This window comes from Chlorocebus sabaeus, chromosome 28 (assembly GCF_047675955.1).
Source record: "Chlorocebus sabaeus isolate Y175 chromosome 28, mChlSab1.0.hap1, whole genome shotgun sequence".
Taxonomy (NCBI): Eukaryota; Metazoa; Chordata; class Mammalia; order Primates; family Cercopithecidae; genus Chlorocebus; species Chlorocebus sabaeus.
Window position 1 is genome coordinate 4,046,075 of NC_132931.1, and position 16,189 is coordinate 4,062,263.

Here is a 16,189-nt window from a genome sequence, read left to right on the forward strand (position 1 = left end):
GTAATGTTGATCTTTACTATCAATATTATCTTCATCCCGTTCGGACTTCCTCCTCCTTCCTCTCTGTCAATTGAAATCATTCTCTCAGGCCTCAGCCATGCCCTCAACATGATCCTTCCTTCCCCTGATTTGAACTCGAGTAATCAATCCATTACTTGGCACTATTAATTTATGTCTAACTGTCATGGGTACAGGAATAGTTTTCTCCTCTAGCCTGGAAACTTCTTGAGACAAGGGTATAGATGTGTTTGCTTTGCATGTAAAATGAATCTGATAAAACTGACAGTTAATGGTCACAGAAGTTCGTTGGAGATACCTAGAGGTAAATGTGCTTCTCAATTTTAAACAACATTCTTGGTAGCAATCAGCAAGATACTAGTTTCGAGTGAAATGCACAATTGTTGTATGTCTGTTCACACATTTGAAAATAAAACTAATTCCAGGAAGAAAGCTGAGTGGGGATGAGAGTAACAGTAAGAGAAAAGAGATTCTAGTTCTATATCTGTTCCTGACCAGCTCACATTCTTTGACATTCAGAGAGGTTAAACCACATGCCCGATTCCTAAGTGCTAGGTCAGAATCAGTGACTTTAAGGTCCCAGACAGACCCTGTTAGTTGCCCAGGCAACAGCCCTCAAGTGCGCTGAATCCAGGTTTTGTTCAGGTACTATATGGCGCCATGCTCTGGGCAGGGGGTCTTCCCCTTTTACAGGGGGCTCAGGCCATCCTTGGCAATCCCATTATTCTTTGCCGGTGAGTGTTTTAGGAGACGGTATGTAACCCAGTTCTGGCCAGTGAAACCTGAGGGGCAGTTTGCTATGGGGTTTCTAGAAAAGAATTTCCTCCTGACAAAAAGATGTACATGAGGAAGAACACCTTTCCTTCCTGTCTGCGACTGTGGCTTCCTGAGGAGATGGTGTCTGATAGCTATAGCGGCCATCTTGAAATCATGAGGAGAAAGCTAAGAGAATGGCAGAGAAGCCAATCCAGTGCCCCAAAATACTTAACCAGTCCCATTTAGAAACACTACTCACACCCGCCCCCTGCCATTGTTTAAGCCATTTTGTTCTGTTACTTGTGACTGGAATGTCTTGACTGTCCACATTCTAAGAACTCAAGCACCACGTGATTGAGGCCTGTTGTTAAGCTATAAAGAAATGTGGCACACAGATAATCTCTGCTGACCCACAAAATCACCACCGGGGCCGGGTGCAGTGGCTCATGCCTATAATCCCAGCACTTTGGGAGACTGAGGCTGGTGAATCACGAGGTCCGGAATTCAAGACCAGCCTGGCCAACATGGTGAAGGCCCATCTCTACTAAAAATATAAAAAATTAGCTGGGTGTGGTGGCGGGCACCTGTAATCTCAGCTACTTGGGAGGCTGAGGCAGGAGAATTGTTTGAACCCAGGAGGCAGAGGTTGCAGTGAGCCGGGATTGCGCCACTATACTCCAGCCCAGGCAACAGTGGGAGACTCCATCTCAAAAAAAAAAAAAAAAAAAAAATTACTGCTGGGACACTCTGAGATTAAATGCTGACCCCCATGGACCTCCACTTACGTTTCTATGTAACCAGTGTTTATTCATCTTACTTTTTTATTTTTTTGAGACAAGGTCTTGCTCTGCCAGGCTGGAGTGCAGTGGCAGAATCTTGCCACCTCCACCTCCTAGGGTCCAGTGATCCTCCCACCACATATTCCCAAGTAGCTTGAGACCACAGGCGTGCTCCACAGGGTTTCATGATGTTGCCTAGGCTGGTCTCCAACTTCTGAGCTAAAGCAATCCACTTGCCTCAGCCTCCAAAGTGCTGGTTTACAGGCATGAGCCACCACACCCAGCCTATTCATTTTGCTTTGACATGTTGGCTTCTTTCTGTAAACTGACATTGACAGATATATAATCAGAGACTTAGATCAATAGGAAAAGGCATTCCCTAATTTCAAAACAGATCTAAACTCTCTAATTTCCTCAAAAGAGGTCTCCTAATCTTTCACCTACTGGGATTATTTTAACACACTCATTTTAGCGCCCTGTTACTATGAACTCTTAACAAAGGTTCCTTCCAGGGCCGGGCGTGATGGCTCATATCTGTAATCCCAGCATTTTGGGAGGCTAAGGCAGGCGTATCATTTGAGGTCAGGAGTTCGAGACCAGCTTGGCCAACATGGTGAAACACCATCTCTACCAAAAATTTAAAAAAATTAGCTGGGCGTGGTGGCACATGCCTGCAATCTCAGCTTCTTGGGAGGCTGAGACAGGAGAATTGCATGAAATGGGGAAGTAGAGGTTGCAGTGAGCCAAGATCACGTCACTGCACTTCAGCCTGGGCAACAAAGTGAGACTCTGTCTCAAAAAACAAAACAAAACAAAAACCAAAAAACAAAAATTTTGTTTTGTTTTGTGTATCGTGTTTCTACATCTAAACATGCTACTAGGTTGTGCTTCATGACATAAATGTATAAATTCTACTCAAGGTCATGAAACTCTCATTGGTGCAGACATATACAACACAGAGCTGCAAACTCGCTACAGATGCTCCCATGCCTGTCCCTGAAAGGACCATGGCAAGCCTCAGCCCATTCCCCTCCCTCGTGTTGCAGATGAGGAAGCTGAAGTCCAGAGGGGTGAAAGGTGTTAGTGAAGGTGACTCAAGTGAGCTGACAGCATCACAGAATGCAGGAAACTGTGGTAGTCTGGTGGTGGAGCGGGGCGGAGTACAATGACAGTAGCTGTAACCACAGCAGCTCGCGTTCATCCTGGGCCTAGGACAGCACAGGAATGATTCTAGACTCTGCATGTGTTTTAATTCATGTAACCCTTGCCAGAACCCTGAAGAGGTAAGTACTATCATTATTCCTATGTTATAAATGAGAAACCAAGGCAAAGAAAGGTTCGGTACCTGCCCAAGGCTAAGCAATGCCAAATGTACATGCCATCATCTCTCAGCCATTTCTAGTCTCCTACCACTACCATCAGGCCATGGGGTGACATTTCCTGAATAGATACTCTTGGTAGGTCAGTGGCTTAAATCGAGATGAAATTAATCAGTACATTAGACTTCTTAGATCTACAACCCTATCTTTAGCCAGAGCACACTGGATGGTCTGAGTTCCAAAGACAGGCCACTGTTTCATTCCAAAATGTGTGCACGCAGTCCTTGCACCACGTATGCCACCTGCCTCCCTGGCATGCTAGCATCAGGGAAGAGGTAGGGAGAGAGAGGGTGGTGGGCAGCAGAGGGGTTAAGAGACAGGTATGACACCCAGTTGGTAGTCCCCTCTGGTTACCAAGGTGCAAGTTCCAGAAAACACACCACACAGAAGAGCCAGGGTGTGACCCAGGATGCCTTGTCTTCATTTGTGGGGACAGTAAGGGAGAAGGCATTATAGGGATCAGCATCATTTGCAAGGAACCATCACTTTATTTCTTGCTTGAAAGCAGAGCTGGCCAAGTTGAGACAGCTATTTATTCTGGATTATATTGTGTTTCAAAGCAAACCACTCCTCACAGGGACTCAGGCTGCAAAGCACAGAGAGCTGGAGTGGCCTTTACTGGCCATCTTGTCCAGGCACATTCAGGGCTTGCGGAGCGAAGTGGGCTGAGGCCTAGAGAAGTTCAGTGCTCATTCCAGCTCCCACGGCCCCCAGAGCCGTCCACCGTTTCTCACTGTGTCTAGTGTTTTTCGCTATGTGGGTAAGAAAGAGAGGAAAAACTCTGCATCCTGGAGTAGAGGGGAATGTGGAATGGGCACAGATTTCATTTGGGCTCCTTTACACCAGCTCAGGGGGACCTGAACGCATTCTCCAACACGGAACACAAGTCAACAGTGAGCAGATCCAGTCAGCTGCTGAACAAAACAAACCTCTCTCCTGGGTCTTGTCTGACTTCTGCTGGGAGAATGTCCAAGACTGAGCAATGCTGGGCTAAAGACCTTGCAGCTCAGCCCAGACACAGAGGTGGCAGGATCAGCCCTGAGTTTGAAACTGCTCAGCCAGCCTGGAATGACGAGCAGCATGGCCAGAGCAGACAGCATCCAAAATGGGCAAAGGTAGGGAACTGGCAAGGCCCTCCTCTGATCAGATTGTTCAACAGCCTCTGAGCTGGCTGGCCTGGCCCTGGCCCCAGTCCCCGGGCCAGCCCTGCTGCCCTGAGCCAGGGCCCTCTCACTAGAGCAGGCCTCGAGCAGCCACCTTGCATGGCCTAGATCTCCTGGCACTGCATCGGAGTCAATCTTGCCTACAGCTGTCAGCGGCACAGTCTGTTTGATGCTGCACAAATGGCAATGATTCAGTCATTCCAGGGATGCTTCCAGGGCAGTGTTCTTGGGCATAAAGAAAAAGAGAATCCCCTTGGGGGGGCAGAGGCGGTGGGCTCCACTCCAGCGGGCTGGCTCATCCTCATCTAAACACCATCAAAAGCCTGCCAGGGTGTTTTTGTTGCAACCTGGCAGTTGAAGGGCCTCTGACATTTGACTTGGGACCATCCAGGTGACCTATTAAGTGAGATGCACTCTTGACGGCTGACCTTAGTGGATGTGACGGCAAGCTCACTGCTGCTCTAAATAATAAAAATTCTTCCTGACATGACGGAGGCAGAGAGGGAAATGGCCCCTCTGGTGAAACCCCATGGACTCTGCCTTAACCTCACTGCAGAGGGCTGCTGATGCAAAGGCTGGTATTTGCCTGCAATCTTTCCCTGGGAAGTAATTAGTTTCCATTTAGAGGGATGACAAATTGATCAGGCAGGAGTCGCACTGAGCTCTGAATTGAAGCTAAACTGTGATGGCTGTGGCTCTGGCAAGTCAGGTTTGTAGGTCTGTCGATGCATTTTACAGTTTCAAAATTCAATCACCCAACAGCAGGAGAGGAAAGACACTGCTCTGAAAAGGGAACCAAAGCCTGCATTTCCTTCTGCAAGTTCATTATCGCCTCGCTAAAGCATGACGGTGGTGTGAAATGGGTTAGACGCACGGATGCCTCTGTTAACGGCCAAAGAAAAAAAAGTCGCACATCATTAGGAATGGAATAAATGATACTGAGGCACACAGCAGAAATGATTTGATTAGTAATTTCCAGTTTTGAAAAGACCTGGAAAAGTACCAAATGACTATACAGAAGGTGTGATGGAGTTCTTAATTGCTGTAACTGCTCTGGGAGACTTGATGATTTGTGACATAGAATACAGCACAGTACGCTAACACTAATAACCGTTAATTAAATGCAGCAATGATATACTCTCAAAATGCACATACAAGTTACCATAATTTCCAGATTAAAAGCTGTGCTGTCAGAAGCCAAAGGCAAAGAAAGGTGGAGGGAAGGCAAGATACATCTCTCTTGCCTTCGTGAGCAGGCCTCACGGTCTGCCCAGAACAGAGCGGCCAGAAAACACTATGGGAAAAAACCACACTTAGCTGGAAAATGTGAAATGGTTCCTGAATGAAGCTGCCCCTCTGGAGGGAGAGTTATTAATTCTGAAAGGCTGCTGCAGCACCAGACCATCTGGCGGTGTGGAGAGAGTTCAGTGGCTGGTGCAGCTTCCGGTTGGATCCGCTCTGCCCCCCCGTGACATTTCTCACTTGAACTGTTGTGATGCCAGGTCAGAAATGTTTGGGGGGAATGAGGGAAGAGAGGGGCCTGGGGAGATCCAGGGGCTCTGCAGAGTTTTAGATGCTCTCCTTTTCATGTCCAGCTCCTAATGAATGAGGGGAGGTTGGGAGGGCTGAGGGGGTGGGAGGGTGGGAGCGATTCACATGAAAGCCTCATTTGAATGGAAGATAAAAGAAGTCAATTAATCTCCCTCCCTTTGGGTGAAGAACGCTTGTGAGCCTGAAGAAAGATGAAGGAAATGCTACTAGTATTTCCAACTCAATTATCTTGGTAATAGCACAGAAAGAAAGCTGGGATAAACAGAGAAATCCAGAGATCATTCCAATACTCCATTTTAGGCCATGGCCTTTCCTTTCTCCTTTTGCTCTGCTTCATCAGTAAAGCCACCAGCATTTAGGAAATCCCAGAGGCCCACCTCTTGGAGAGGTCAAGGAGCAGGAGAAACGCTTTTGGGCCATCCTTCACCCAAGGTCTACTACGCATTTGCTGGACTATGGAGTTGAGCCCGGCGAGGAATATACAAGGGTGACATGCCACAAGGGTTGTGCAGCACTTCTGGGGATAAATGCTTCTGGAATGAGGAGGAACAGGGCACTTTCAAAAGGGATAATTCTGGAAGGCTTCACGGAGGATGTGGAAACAGAAGCAAATGTTGAATGAATTACAGGATCTGGCATGAGGCAAACACACAAAAAGGGCATTGGGTGGAAGGTCGGAGGGGTGGGGGTGAATAGCACAGATAAATGCCCCAGGGGAGGTAAGTGACACATCAGCAGAGAGACCTGGGAGAAGTCAGGTCAGCCTGGGTGCGAGACGGATGTGTGGAAAAGCATGTGGGAGACACTTGGTGGAGAGTACAGAATGGCAGTCAAATGTGGCTGCTGTTGATCCTGCGAGGGAAGTGATAGCGTAGGGACTGTGTTTTAGGATGGTTAAAGCAGAAGAACCTGCGGTTCCCTCTGTTTGGAATGCTCTTCCCTCTAGGTATCTGCTCAAAAGTTTCCTAAATAGCAAGTCTTCCCTGATGACTCCCTCTCTATTGCCACTCTTCTGTCCCTTCAACCATTTATAAATGCTAACCATTCTTAGCATGTATCACCGAGACATTGTATTATAGATGAATTTATTCCTTGTTTGTTCCCTCCACGTCCTTTTCAATAGCTGACCTTGTTTTCTTCATTGCTGAATTCCAGAACTTGACACTGGTACTCAATAACTACTTGTTGAATGAACCAATTGATGGATGGGAAAAACCAACGGAAGCAGTAGCTCCCAAAGTGCTGTCCAGACCAGCAGCCTCAGCATCACCAAGGAACTGGTCAGGAAAGCACATTCTCAGGCTGTAACCCAGGTCTACTGCAGCACAGATACTGTGGGCGGGGCCAGCCAGGACATCATAGCAGAGGCTGTCTTGGTGGAAATGGAGGGATGGACTGAGCCAGTTTTCTGAGAGGTAAAATACATAGCACTCAGTAAAGGAAGAGTCTGGGGAGACTTGCTGATTTGGGGCTTTGGTTACTGGCTGAATTGTGGGTATGGGAATACAGGAACAGGTTTGGACAGGGTTGGGGAAAGAGATGATACATTCAATTAGGATATGATAATAAAGTTTGTTTCTTTGATTTCAAAGACAGTCTACAAAAATTCCCAGAGACCTGTCTTAGGATCTATTTAAAAATCAGAAAATCAGCAGAGGACAGAGAGGTTGGGGAAAGATAACTTAGGTTTGTCACACTCTTTTTTTTTTTCTTTTTTTTAGACAGTCTTGCTCTGTTCTCAGGCTGGAGGAGTGCAGTGATGTGATCTCGGCTCACTGCAAACTCCGCCTCCCAGGTTCAAGTGCTTCTCCTGCCTCAGCCTCCTGAGTAGCTGGGACTACAGGCACGTGCCACCACGCCCAGCTAATTTTTGTATTTTCAGTAGAGACAGGGTTTCACCCTGTTGGCCAAGATGGTCTCGATCTCTTGACTTCATGGTCCGCCCACCTCTGCCTCCCAAAGTGCTGGGATTACAGGTGTGAATCACCACGCCCGGCCTAGGTTTAGCACACTTTTAATGTTATGTGTCCCTAAGACAACTGGCCATCTTGTTGGCTGTGGAAAATATGGGTCTGAAGCTAAGGGCAAGACCTGGGATGGAGACATAGTACGTATCATCGTCACGCAAAAGTGGTGAGAGCCATCAGTGTGGACATAATCTTGGATGCTGTGGAGGCTAAGGAATCACTGAAAATGATCTGGGAATTGTTAGAGAGACAAAATGAAGATGAGGAGAGGGGAATATCACAAAACCAAAAACATTTTAAAAATCAAAAATCAAGAAGGGTGGTCATAACATTTCACATGCCTTCAGGGTGGGCCTGATGAGTGCAGGAGACTGCTGAACCTGGCAAGTGGAAATGACTGAGGCTTCTATGAGGATGGGTCAGTGCCATCAACGGGCAGAGGCAAAGCCAGCTGCAGTGAAAGGAATGACAAGTGAATGGGGTCAAGAGACAAGGAGCCAGAGGAATATCCACGAGAAGCGGGGGTTGACACTTAAGCATGTTTATGTGCTGACAGCGAGAGAGCTTACAAGATGGAGGAGAAGTCACTGAGGAGGATGGAATGGAAGGAGACACTCAGATGCACAAAAGGTTGACCTGAGACAGGAGGAGTGATACCTCTTTCACTGAGAATGGAGGGAAGGAATGTCACCAACACGAGCACAGGCAAGTAGGTCAGTCAGGTTAAGGCTCGGCAAATCTGAGGCTTGGATGGGGAATGTAACATAGTTCTCCTTCCAAGACTTTACACCTGGTTGAGGACACAATTGGAAATAAATTCAAGACAAACTCTAGGAAATGGTACAAAGTATTACAGGGTGAAACAAAGACCTAAAAGTGAGGACTAAAACTATGAAGCTAATAAAAGAACATGTGAAATGATATCTGTGCATGAGGGATAGAGAAAGACTTATTAAACAAGATACTCCCAGAACGTTAAGAAGGCCAGAATATGTATTTGTTTCACTATAGCAAAAGTCAAGATCTCTTAACATCAAGGTCACTACAGTTAGCTAATGGGCAACAGATTTGAAGAAGATATTTGAGTGTCCAAAATAATAGCCAATGACCCATAGTTAGACTATACCAAAAATGCAAATCGACAAGAAATCAGAAACTCAGAAAAATGGTCAACTCATTATAATACTTTATACCTATCAAGATGGCAAAAGCTAGAAAGGTGAATAACAGCAAGTGTTGGCAAGGACATCTGGAAATTAGAACTTACATGCACTGTAGGTGGATTGTGGAATTCCATAAATAGACACATTACAAGGACGGTTATGGTGACAGTGTGCGCTTGATTGTGGTGCTAATTTCACGGGAGAAGCCGAGGGTAACCTTAGCTATCTGATTCTAGGGGAATGTGCGCTATAGAATACTCAGCATTACTGAGAAGCAACAAACACATGGGCAACCACCAGCAAGGCCAGATCCTAAAAATGTGATGTGGAGTGACAAGAAACAGAACTAAGATTGGCTGGGCGCAGTGGCTCACGCCTGTAATCCCAGCACTTTGGGAGGCTGAGGTGGGTGGATCACAAGGTCAGGAGATCGAGACCATCCTGGCTAACATAGTGAAACCCTGTCTCTACTAAAAATACAAAAAAAGTAGCCAGGCATGGTGGCAGGCGCCTATAGTCCCAGCTCTTTGGGAGGCTGAGGCAGGAGAATGGCGTGAACCCGGGGGGTGGAGCTTGCAGTGAGCCAAGATCACGCCACTGCACTCCAGCCTGGGAGACAGAGCAAGACTCTGTCTCAAAAAAAAAAAGAAAAAAAAAAGAACTAAGATTTATAGCATATCATCACTTATGTAAACAAAACACCCACACAGAAGAACACTATCTACTTGACAAGGTTATGTATCAGGCACACGAGGCTGGGTGTCTGAGAATTGGGGAGCAGGCCAGGATAGTGGGGAAAACTAAGGGAGGCCTCCCATGGATCCAGGATGACAGTGTGCTCTGAACTAAGGAGCCTGATTACCTTAGTTAACTTAGTTAACTGGTAAGCTCACAGATTTCACAGATTTATGAAAGACCTTTTTCAAGTAGGGGTCTAGTAAGTCTTCCTGAAGGGTAGGGTTCATGATGCCTCTTCAAGGATGGGAATAGGACTGCAATTTACAAAGATAAAGGGTGTTCTGAGCCAGAGGAACAGCTTGAATGCAGACGGGAAAGTACTGGGCATGACTAGAAACATCTAATAGACCAGCATGGCTGGAGCCACATGGACGGGTGTGGCTGGAAGGTGGGTCAGGGATTAGACCAATGAGAGAGAAAAAGAAGCAACCATGGATGACTTTGAATGGCAGGCCTGGGAGGTGAGAAATGACGTGGCCGCACTGGCTGCCATGTGGAGCGGGGAGATCAGAGGCCGGGAGGCTGGGAAATGAGACTGCAAGCTGCTGCAGGAATACAGGCAAGAAGTGATGACGGTAATAAACCTGTGAGTTTATTTTTCAGAGGTGTGATGCGGGCTCTAGCAACGGAAAGCTGAGCTTTCAAGGCCTGCCTGGTGGACAGCAACAGAATTCTGAGGTAGCAGTACTACGGCCCACATCACAGTTTAATGATGGCTTTCTCCAAAAACAAACTGTCATTGTGACCAGTGGAAAAGTGTGTTACTGTTCTAGGCCCACACTCCTAGCCAAGGGATCCAAGCCTTCTTTCAATCCCCGCCCACAAGCACCACTGGTATCAATGAAAGCCCCTGTGTCTCGGTCTCTTACACACTTACACACACACACACACCATTAGTTCTGAGCTAATCACAGAAGTAAACAGTATTTTATTCTAGTGCATCCTGGGGTATCTGTGCCAACTTCCAGTTTCTATTAGCCTAGCACACCAGTCCCCTGACCTTATGCAGGGTTTAAAATTTTTTTTTTCCCCCTGTGAGTTTATTTTTCAGAGATTGGTTCAACTTATTCTAAATGAGTCAAGTGTTGGGGCTCTAACTTTTTCCCTTGAGAGATTTATAACTACTAAGAAAAATTTCCTGTTTCATCCTAACCTGTCTTCCTACCATCTGGGCCACCAGCAACCATTTATTTTTCTTAGGAGCTCCAAGAGAAATGTTCTAAAGTATATTTTCTAAAGAGATGAATGTCATGAGACATGCACATCCGTGTACTGTATACATCACAGCCTCCCCGAGAAAGAGACCACGATGCTCCCCTAGCCACCAAAATGTATCCCATAGGATTAAGTCTGCTCTGAGTTAAGAGTATAAACATCCTTTTCTCTTTCCTGCCTGACAGCCTTAATCCCTTAAAAAGGCTCAGCCATCATTACAGAAAATGACATACCGTAACGTTTTCAAATTTTCCTCTAAAACACAAGACTGCTACAGAGCACAACAGAGACTCTGAAACCTCTGTCAACTGTGATTGTACAAGCAGTGCTGAAGTCGGCCTTGTAGTCCCCTCAGAGAGGGAATGGAGGGGTTTCCTCTCTTCTGACTTCCAGTAGGGAAACTAAGGCAAGTAAACGACAAGCAGTGCTGAACTCTGCCTTGTAGTCCCCTTAGAAAGAAAATGGAGGGGTTTCCTCCCTTCTGGTTTCCAACAGGGAAACTGAGGCAAGTAAATGTAAGGGCATGCTTAAGGCAGCTAAGACTGACCTAGTGGCCTGTCTGCAAGGTCCCAGTGGGGATGACTGATCCCCTATTTTTTTTTTTTTTTTTTTTTGAGACAGGGTCTCGCTCTATCACCCAGGCTGGAGTACGGTGATGTAATCATAGGTCACTGCAGCCTCAGCTTCCCAGGTTAAGCAATCCTCCTGCCTCACCCTCCCTAGTAGCTGAGACCACAGGCACGTACCACCACACCTGCCTGGATTATTTATTTATTTGTGGGTAAAGATGGGGTGTTCCTATGTTGCCCAGGCTGGTCTCAAACTCCTGGGCTCAAGCTCCGTATTTCCTTTGAGCTGGTCTTAGAGGAGAGGGGAAAAGGTTTCAATCTTCAACCTTCTTGGGGTCAGCTCATTTGCTTCAAACTCAAAAGCAATTACCTCGTCCCTTAGTGATGCTGGGAAAATAATGTTTCGTTTGGTTTGATCTGAAAACCAGATTTTTAATTTTCTTTCCTCTAGTGAAAAGGCTATAAAAGAAACCAGACTTTTGGTGCGGTGGTGGTGGCGGCAGCGGGGAGTGCTAGTTGGGGGAGATGCATAAAACATTATACTTTGACATATATTATGCGCTTAATCTTTTGTGGCAACTTTTTTACATTTGTAAGAGTTATGGATTTTAAAAGTCAGGGCTAAGATGGCTTAATGAGCATTCACCCCCCTGGAAGTGGAAGTAGGGCTGATGTGTGTTAGTCAGCTGTTAGCTTTATTGCCTCTCTTCTGTACTAAAAGTGACAAGTTGAACACATTATAGAGAGCTCAGATGTGTTATGCAGATGAAGCCTGCAGCAATATCTGCCTGCTCTCTATTATTTATGATGTCTATATAATACAATGGACTGAGATTTAAGCCATTGTGATGCAGTTTGTTTTCCAGGGTGCTAAAGTACAGCACATTTTACAGAGAATTGCATCTCTGTTACATATTAATCAAATCCATCTTACATGCAGCTCTTACACTGTAAACTAAAGGGAAAAAAAGATTAAAGCGCTTGGCTTTTCCTCAGCTGTCAAGGACTGGCAATAAAATAATAATAAGGGCTTCTAAATAATGTGTGTGTGACAGGCCTGTGCTCGCTCGCACAGTCCTTTATGGAGGTTAACTACAAAATAAGTTCCAGTGAGTGATCGGGAACAGGCATGTGTGTAATACTGTAATGCCAACGACGGCATAATTCTTGAAAAGTTCATTTGCAGAAAATTCTCTGACTTGATGAGGCAAAGTTTGGCCCTCTGAATCATTCTGCCATGGTGTGCGGCATCTGCAGAGTTGCTCTGAAGTTTACAATCCTCGCACTTTTGAACTTGCTTCAGCTGCAGTCCATTAAAAACTGAAAGCGCCATTCCCTGGTACCCAAGCTGGGGTTTACTGTTCGGGAAGTCATGGGAAAGTGGTTTTATGGCAGGATTCGTCCAAAAGCTGCAGGGTTCTGTGGTTTGGACAGGATTCGGGGGGATTATTACTATTCTTTTACATGAAGGTGATCACCAGGTCTCACTGCCACTTTGGGTTTGGGGAGAAAGATGGGGAGTTTTGGTAATGAAATTCTGGCTCTCTAGAAGTTCTCCCCAAACCCTTCATCCAGGGAAGCACTGCCAGGGCACTCCTGAGACTTCTGTGTTTTTATTTCCAGCTCTATAGACTCTCAAAGAAGGAATACAGGTTACAAGGTTCACAGCCACTTCCTGTCCCTCAGAATGGAAAATGCCTGCATGCCAACCTGGGCCCAACTCACTTTTCAGCTCAAGGTAATTTCTAAAGAAAGGAGGGGAGGGAAATTGCACTTGGAAGCACTCCGTCTGCCAGGGAGTTAACAAAGAGCCTGAATCTGCGCCTTTGTAGTAATCAGTAGATACAACACAGTGGTTTCAGAATCTGCCTATCTACCCAAAAGCTCAAAGTACAAAATTTACACTATTATCCCCTTGCCCACCATCTATACAAACCAACCCTCAAAATACCCCTACTTAGGGAAATCGCTTAGCCTCCCTGAGGTTGCTTTTCTTGCTCTAATGTGAGAACCACAACGCCTACCTCTTCCCACCTCCTAAGGCCTCACAAAAAGGGGTTCTCCAACTATGGGTAACATTATATTCCTCCAGTTTCCTGGACTCTTCAACTTGTCCAAAATGAACACCTGTTATCTGATTTATTAAAATGGCAGTGAATGCTATTTTTAAACTTCTTAATTCACAAATCTAATAAGCACTTATTGAGTGCCTATGGTTTGCTAAAGCTCTGTGTCCCTTACTTAGAACTTACGTTGGATTTGCATCATCTATTCTGAGATGGAAGGGTGTTGGTATATATGCAAAGTACTATGGTTTCAACCCTATCTACATATTCCAAACATCCAGGAAGCTTTTAAAGAAACTCAGTGGCCGAGCCCTACATCAAACCAGTGGCCTCAATCTCAGTATTTCTGAAAGCGTTACAGATGATAGTTCAGCCAGGTTGAGAACTTTTAAAAAGCATAATGGTTAAGAACATGGACACCCAGTGAAACTTCAAGGCCATGGAATCAGGCTGAATTGGGCTAAATGTCCTGCTGTACCAAGTTTAACGACTGAGTCTCAGTTTTATCTTGCGTAAAATTGGGGATAATGAGACAACTTACCTGACATAATACATAGGGATCACTTTTATCTGGAAATGGGCAGATGCCTGATAAACATAACAACGCCATCTGACGTGTAAAATACAGGAGATTAAAAAGCACTTTCTGGTCAGGTGTGGTGGCTCACGCCTGTAATCCCAGCACTTTGGAAGGCTAAGGCAGGAGGATCATTTGAGGCTAGGAGCTCAAGACTAGCCTGGGCAACACAGCAAGACCCCCATCCCTTAAAAAAAGTACTTGGGCATGGTAGTGCATCCCTGTAGTCTCAGATCTTGGAGAAGCTGAGGTGGGAGGATCCCTTGAGCTCAGGAGTTTGAGGCTGCAGTAAGCTATGATCACACCTCTGCACTCCAGCATGGGAGACAGAGTGAGACTCCGTCTCCAAAAAAAAAAAAAAAAAAAAAAAAAAAAAAAAATGTATTTTTGTCAGCCATCAATTTAACTTCATCCTCACAAAATCCACGGAGATGATGTGTGATTATTCCCACTTTATAAATGAACAAACTGGCTCAAAAAAGTTCCGTGTTGTTTCTAAGGTCCCACAAAATGTATATGTAACAGGGGGACTTGAACCCAGGTCTCCCGATACCTACGGTTTCCACCTTGCCATGGCTGCCATAACCAACTACTCTGTCAGTGGAAGTGATCTGTCTTCACAGTGGTCAACATGAAGGTATTGCTTAGAGTAGTGGTTCTGAAAGCACACCAACGTCACCTGGAGGACTGGTTGCAGCACAGCTCTCTGGGCCCCATTCCCAGAGTTTCTGATTTAGTTCCCAGGTGGCGATGCTGCTGGTGAGGGACCACACCTGGAGAACATGCTGCCTTAGACTTTGCGAAAGGAGGTGAAGCCACCATCTCACACCTTGCCCGGGTCACTCCTTGACACAGCTTCAGTCATGCCTCTCTTCAATGGTGCTGCTTGATAGCCTAAGCAAGATGTCATTTTGTCTCTTAAGAACTTGAGTCTAAAGACCCGCTGGAGACATAAGAGGCCCACATCTACTTGGCCAAATCACTCCTTCCTCCAGAGAGCTGCCAAATCCCTGGCATGATCCCTACAGACAGCAGCCCAGCCTGATTTTGCTCCAGAGGCAAACAAACAAATGGAGGCAGCACAGCCAGTACCTCTCTGCCTCTTGGATGTCATTTCCAGACCAATTGGCTGAAAGTGCCTGGGTGCTCTGCACTTCCACTTCTATCCACCTGGCACATCATCAATCACATGTCAGAGTCTCTCCTAGGGTCCATCTTGGGGCCAGAGTCATCTAAGAGCAGGCACAGGTCCTGCAGTCCTTAGCCATGTTAAGCAGGGAAATGAAAACCTGCCAATATGGAAAGAACACAAATTACCCCTTCTAGAAGATTCAGCAATGAAAAGTTTTCCAGGAATAGTCCTCTGACAGAACCTGATAAACAATGCTCTTCTTACCTCCCTCCTTCCCACTACCAGTCTCCTCATCTCTTCCTCCTCCCCCAATTGCAAAGAGATGTGGACACACATAGGACTCTGCACCACCCTTTTCCAGCACTGCAAACCCCAAGCCGGGCCACCCTAGAGAGGGGAATGACTCAGCCAAGAGCTCCTAAAACTCCTTTGCTCTCCCTCTCTGTGTATGACTTGCTCAAATGTGCTCAGGGAGAGCTTAGGAAACCAGACCTTCGGGTCCTCAGATGAAGCCCTTCAAGGCCTGGGATAGGCTATGGAGAGGGGCTGGCCTCTCACCATGGCCCTGAAGATTTGCAGGAGCTCACCTATCTCCACTAAAAGGCAGCAGAATTTCCAAAGAGTAGCCTGATTGCCACAAAGCCCTCTCTGCCTTCATAATGTTCAGAAGGCCTCCCTGGCAGGCAAGGGGGTAAGTCACAAAGTTGAGAGGACACACAGGAGAGGCACATCTGAATGTCATGTCCTTGAAAGGGCTTGTGCCTTTGTGGTACAGACATGAAGAGGAGCTCAAACAAGATGCCCTGTTGAGCAATGCCTGGCTAGCCCACAGCAGAAGCCAACCTCTAACGTGGCATGAAAGACACCAAGGTACTATTAATTGTTTTGCAGAGTGGAATTCATGAGGCACTCGGCACTGTGGTTCTTGCAATCCCACCCTCAGAGGTGCATGACACCGTAGAGATCACTGAGTCCTGAGTCCCTCTTTACAAATGGTGAAGGAGTATAAGGCTCTGTGACTCACTCAAGGCTTCAGTTACTCAGCAGGAGATCAGCAACCAAGTGCCATGTCTGCTAACCCCAACCCCCAATACTAAGCTGCCCAGAGACCAAGAA

The 16,189-nt window shown here is 46.3% G+C and overlaps 1 protein-coding gene across 5 annotated transcripts in view; it reads right to left on the reverse strand.

Moving 5' to 3' along the window:
* The window catches only part of AUTS2 (activator of transcription and developmental regulator AUTS2), a 1,206,381-nt gene that overhangs the window by 141,648 nt on the left and 1,048,544 nt on the right, over nt 1-16,189 (reverse strand). The gene's annotated exons all lie outside the window — the stretch shown is intronic.